Source organism: Macaca fascicularis, chromosome X (genome assembly GCF_037993035.2).
Source record: "Macaca fascicularis isolate 582-1 chromosome X, T2T-MFA8v1.1".
Classification (NCBI taxonomy): Eukaryota; Metazoa; Chordata; class Mammalia; order Primates; family Cercopithecidae; genus Macaca; species Macaca fascicularis.
In genome coordinates this window covers 120,740,848-120,747,258 of record NC_088395.1, presented here as the reverse complement: position 1 = coordinate 120,747,258, position 6,411 = coordinate 120,740,848, and positions in this window count along the sequence as shown.

The following is a 6,411-nucleotide window of genomic DNA, read 5'->3' as shown; positions in this document are numbered from 1 at the left end:
CTGGTACAGCCACTATAGAAAACAGTATGGACGTTCCTTAAAAAACTAAAAATAGAACTACTATATGATCCAGGAATCTTACTTCTGAATATATATATGTGTATTTTATATATATATATATATATATCAGTATCTCAAAAGACATCTGCACTACCATGTTTATTGTAGCACTGTTCACAGTAGTCAATATATGGAATCAATTGACAGATTCATGAATAAAGTGAATATGGTATGAGTCATACACCTACACACACACACACACACACACACCGTGGAATATTATTCAGCCTTAAAAAATAAAGAAATAAAAAAATAAAATAAAGAAATCTTGCAATTTGCGACAATATGGATGAACCTGGAAGATATGCTAAGTGTAGTAAGCCAGGCACAGAAAGACACATACTCTATGATCTGACTTATGGGATGAATCTAAAAAAGTTGAGCTTAGAAAAGCAGACAGTAGAATGGTGGCTTGTAGCGACTGCATGGTGGGGGAAATGTGGAAATGTTGATCAAAGGGAACAAAGTCACAGTTAGGCAGGATGAATAAATTCTGGAGAGCTAATGTACAGAATGGTGACTATAGTTAATAATACTGTATTGTATGCTTGAAGTTTACTAAGAAGGTAGATCTTACATGTTCTTACCACAAAAAAAAGGTAAATATTTGACATGATATGTCAATTTGACTTTGATAATCATTTCACTATGTATACATATATCAAAACATCTCGTTGTATACCATAAATATATACAATATTTATCTATCAGTTTTACCTCAATAGAGGTGAGAAAAATAGACAACTTTAGTGGTGAATTTTTTTCCTTAGTATGTGTTAGTTCTTGGCTCTTCTCTCACAATATTTCGTGGAATGGATGAAGATGATTGGCTGTGGCATGACTCCATTCTATCTCAAGTATGCTTCGCTTGCTTGACAGTAGTGGCAAGCAAATGGTAAGCTCATTACCCAGTATTTGGACACTTTTCAGTTAAGCTGATCTACTTGACAGTATTTCCAATATTCATTTAATTTTTCAGCTAATGTTCCTTGACTGTCTTCTATGAGCAAGACAGAGTTGAGGTTATAAATCATGGTTGAGTCTTAAACACATGGGTTTTAGAATAAGAGAGATCTATGTTAAATTACCAGTTCATCTACTCACTTGCTGTTTGTCTTGAGCAATTTGCCTAAATTATTTGACTCTGTTTTCCCGTCTATAAAACTAGAGATTAAAAATAATGATCTCACTGGATTTCTAAAAATATTTATACAGAAAATTTGTAAGATAACACATAGCAGAGTTTCTAACACAAAACAGACATTCAAAGAATATAGAGTTCATTTCCTTCTTATAAAATTATACACAATTTCATGCTAGACAAATTTTATTTATCAATTCTGGTAAATTTGTTTAAACATAATTGTTTAAACGAATTTTTTAAAGTTTTAAATAGCATTATCTATTTAGCAGTAATTGTGTAAAATATTATGCATTATTCTAAAAAGAATATAAAAGAACTATATCTAATATTACACAGAACTCCTTAAAAATCAATGAGAAAAAGAAAACACACTAGACCAAAAAGCCAATGGACATGAACAGTCAATTCAAACGAAAAAATCGAATAGGTTTCATAAACATATAAAGATTCCTCAGCCGGCCGGCCGGGGTGGGTGAATCAATTGAGGCCAGGAGTTCGAGACCAGCCTGGCCAACCCTGTCTTTACTAAAAATTAAAAAAACTAGCCAGGCATCGTAACACACGCCTGTAATCTCAGCTACTTGGGAGTCTGAGGTATGAGAATTTCTTGAACCTGGGAAGCAGAGGTTGCAGTAGGTTGAGATTGTGCCTCTGCACTCCAGCCTGGACAACAGAGTGAGGCTCTGTCTCAAAAAAAAAAAAAAAAAAAAAAAAAAAAAAAAGTTGCCCAGTCTATCAAAGAACTAAAGAAAGGTAAATGGTTAATATAATAACAGTAAGGGATTATATTTTGCCTATAGAGCAGGCAAAGTCTGATAGAACTTATTGTTGGTAAATATGTCAATGAAAAATGATCCTTATACATTTTGGGCAGGAGTATAAACTAGTATAGCTTCTTTGGAGCACAACTGGACAAAATCTATCTCATTGTAAAATATGTACACCCCTTTACTCTGAAAATTTATTTCTGCGAGAGCAAACGTTAGAGGCAACTACATGTCCAGCAAAAGAGGATTAATTAGATAAGATAAAAAGACATATAAAAGCTAGAGATAAATCGAAATCATGTTCTATTAATTTTTTAAATGATTATTAAACTTGTCTTTTTGGAATATAAATTGTGGCTAAGAGGTAACATTTTAAATGATCATATATTTCTATAAAAATTAATAAAAAATTAAAACCTACATAAATAAATTAGGAGTAAGCTTAGGAAAATATTTTTTTCTAGTATGGAAAAAAATTGTATTTTATGAAATACCTTCTGCCATGTTTTTAATAGTCTAATTTCCTTGCAACCTAATAACACAATGTAGCATCTGTAATTCTTACAGAGTGCCATCTCTGTTTCTGAAATTTAGAGGCACCTTCACCAAAATGCTTATATTCTTATAATCTACATTATTTATTCAAGGCCAAGTTATGTCACCAAAATTAAATGAAACAAGATTACACTAGGGACATTAGAACACTGAAATTTCAGTCCATCTGAAATCAAAAAGTTAAAAAGATTACAAATCCAATACAATTAAATACGTAGTTTCTTGTGATTCATTTCACAGTATGTGTTCATCTCTGTCAGATTTAGGTAGTAGGGTAACATAGTTTCATCTTCTAAAACATGATACTGACCTAAAAGTAATTATATAAATGTCAAAAGATAAAAATGTGATTATACAAAATTAATTGTTTCTCATGGACACAGTTCTAAAACGAAAATAATTGTAGGATAGCTTTCAATTTTGTTTCCTGTATTTTTCCAGTTTACCTGATATTTGAAAAAATTCAGGTGATATGGTAAAAAATAAACTATAAACAAGCCTAGCTTTTAGCTCAACTCTGTTCTGAATAGTGCTGATGAGTGGGAGTCTAGGAAGAGTAATATCTTAAAAAAATTCTTAGGAAGTTTTGCTGTTTTTGGTCAAAATACCCCATCCCCTAATATCAGGGATTAGATTTTAATAAAATTTTAGAGTAGGCAATATTTATTTTAATGCTTTTGATGGTGTTCTTATGCCTTCCTCTACACCTCTATCTCACATTCAGTGTTTTGAGTCCTCTGCTGTAATGTTCAATCTATCATTCTTTCCTACCTTACGTGTCATTGAGAAGAAATATTAAAAATAAATAAATAAATATCCTTCATAACCTCTCTTTCATTGCTCATGATGATATATTATGCTATTTTTTCCCTTTATCAGTCTACTGAGAGAAATATGTGCAGCTTATTGGATGGTTTGTAGGACCTGTTGTTGGTAAAGACCCCACTCAAAGATGGCTTCAAGTTATCTTCCATAGTGAATTGATGAGGATCCCCGTGAGACGCATGAAGTCTCTGTGATACCTGAACAAAGCTATCAGATGTTGTGCCCCTTTTTTGTTTGCTGGAATTTTTAAGGACAACAGTTTCTCTGTGAGAGACTCGGTGATTGTTCTCTGGGTATCAACTCACATGGTTTCCAAGAAGTTTACTTGAGTAGCAGACCCCTGTATCTTGTCAACATTACTCTTCCAGACCTGATTACTCAGATATTAAATCACTCTTCAGCTTAGGTATTGTCTCTTTTCCTTCTCTGGTTTCTATTTTGTTGTGACATGCTCTTATTTTTAATTCCTTCCTTCTACTTACTTTGGATATATTTTGGTCTTCTTTAACTACTTTAGGTAGAACTTTAGGCTAAGGATCAATGAAGTTTTCCTCTAAAGGTATATATGTTAAATATTTCATGCTTTGAAGGCCATATGGCCTGTGTTGCAAATCCTCAACTCTGCCAATGTAGCACAAAAGTAGCCATAGACCATATATATGCATTATTGTGTCCCAATTAAACTTTTTTTTTTTTTTTTTTTTACAAAATAAGTGGAAATCCTGAATAGGCATGCAGGCCATAATTTGCTGATCCCTGATTTAGGTCATTGCTTTGAGACCAGTCTTCTTTTCTAATATAAGTATTGAAATGTATATATTCCTCTGTAACACTGCTTTAGTTACATTCCACAACTTTCAGTATTTGGTATTTTAACAACCATTCATACAAAATATATTTGTTATGTTTTCTCTTGTGATTTTTTCTTTATGTGTCTCTTAGAAGAATATTGTTTAATTTCCAAATGTGCAATGTTTTCCTAGATCTCTTATTGTTATTGAAGTCTAATTTAGTTTCCTCATGGTCAAAGAATGTGCACAGGTGACTTCAATCCTTTTAAATTTGTTGAAACTTAATTTATGGCCCAGAATGTGTTCCATCTTGTTGAATGTAATGTCTGACCTTGAAAATAATGTGCATTCTACATTCATGTTTTGTGAGGGAGAAAAACAAGAAAATAAGGTGCATTCTACAATTGTTGGCTGTAGTGACCTATAACTATCAATGAAGTCAAGGTGGTAGATAATGTGATTCATATCATCTATGCCTTTACTGAGTTTTTGACTAGTTATTCTACCTATTTCTGAGCGAGGGTGTTAATACCTACAAATAATAACAACAACAATAATAAACCCCTATAGCATTATAAGAAGAGCTTTCTTATAAAATGTCTCAATATGTTTGCAAAGAAAGAAACCAAGATGGAAACAAAGGCCATTAAATCTAAGGTTGTGGGTTGACTGAAGGGTGAACAGAACAGAGACAGAAGTAAATCTCAGATTTAATAGTCTAGATAATCTTTGACTCTGATTACCAACCCATTAATCCCTGAGGAAACCTCTATTTCCCCATTCCTCAAATATAAACTATTAACGCAACAGGATGCACTCTATAGTCTGCCTTCCCCCGCCTCCCCCTATCCTGCATTCAAATGTGAATTCTTCTCTAAGAGCATTGCAGACATTCCTATGAAGGGCAATGGGCAAAGGAGATTCTCCCACAGAGTGAAAACAGGGAACATGAAGGACAATAGACAGATGGAAAGCCTCCTAAATTGCAAGTCCAATACTGTCTGATAAATTGATTCACTTCATTTGTCAGATATTGAGCCCTCAATATTCCTGTCCAAGGGAATGTGATATATGCCAAGAATCAATGTGTTGTTTACCATTCTCCTCTTTTCTGAATGGGAATTTTTATTCGTTATTTCAATCTTTTCCCACCATTGTACACTGTATGCACTGGGAGTGGATAAATTGTCATTTTTAGGATAAGTCACTACAAGCTAAGGCAGCTACCTCTGGACTTGATAGCAAGAATAGTACATAATCCAGAGATCCTGGACTTGGTTCTGGTTTCAGTAACTGGATGAGATATTGGATAGTTGCCCTTGGAGGGTGATGTCAGTTTGATTCATGCACATTTTAATTCATGCACATGTAATCTTATTAAGGCAACATGGAGCAGGATTATTCACAGAGAAGATAGTCTCTGATGGAAAGAGAGTTGGCTAGAATCTTAAGTCTCACAGTGACCATAGACATCATACCATACTCCCCTGGGGCATATGCAGCACAATGTGGCTAATTCACACAAATATACTTTAGTTCTACCCATGGCTTTATCCACAAAGCTCTATCAGGTATAATCTTGATGAACTGGCCTGGACAACATGTGAGTTCAAAAGTTTCCTTTGGCATTCCAGTTAAGGGCTTGGATGAGAGGTAGCCTAAAACCAGCCACTTGGTCATTTTCCCCATAGTCATTTCCTTTGCCTTGAAACAGAGTGTCAGAAAATTGACAGCAAGAGGATGCACGGGAAAGGGAGTGCACAGAACATGAGCTCTTTTTCTTAAACACTAGAGTTTACTCATATCTGTTCTTTCCTCTGGATGCAACATTTCTCCTGTTCCACCAGGTAAAGATGAATAAAGTGCTTCTAAAACAGGAGGCAGATGCAGGTCTATCTTACGCCATCAGATATAAGAACAACCAGGCCTTATGCGGAAATAGCATTAAGAATTTCTTAACAGTCAAAAAAAAACAGGGCAGCTTCTTTCACATTCCCTCTCTTGCTGAAACCACATTATCTCTTCCCACTTATTTCAGCCTGTGTCTCTCTTTCTTTGTCTCTCCTTACCAATCATGCTTTCTGTACTTTACTAACACTTCATTGTCATTTCATCCCCAACTTTACATACATTACAAATTAAATGCCTGATGCTCACTGATCTACTCTCTCCAGATACAAATTCCAAATTCCAAAACAGAGAATCTAATTGGGATAGATAAGACTTGGGGTAGCTCCTCCTGGCTGAAAGGTCAGTGCGTGTCTGAACA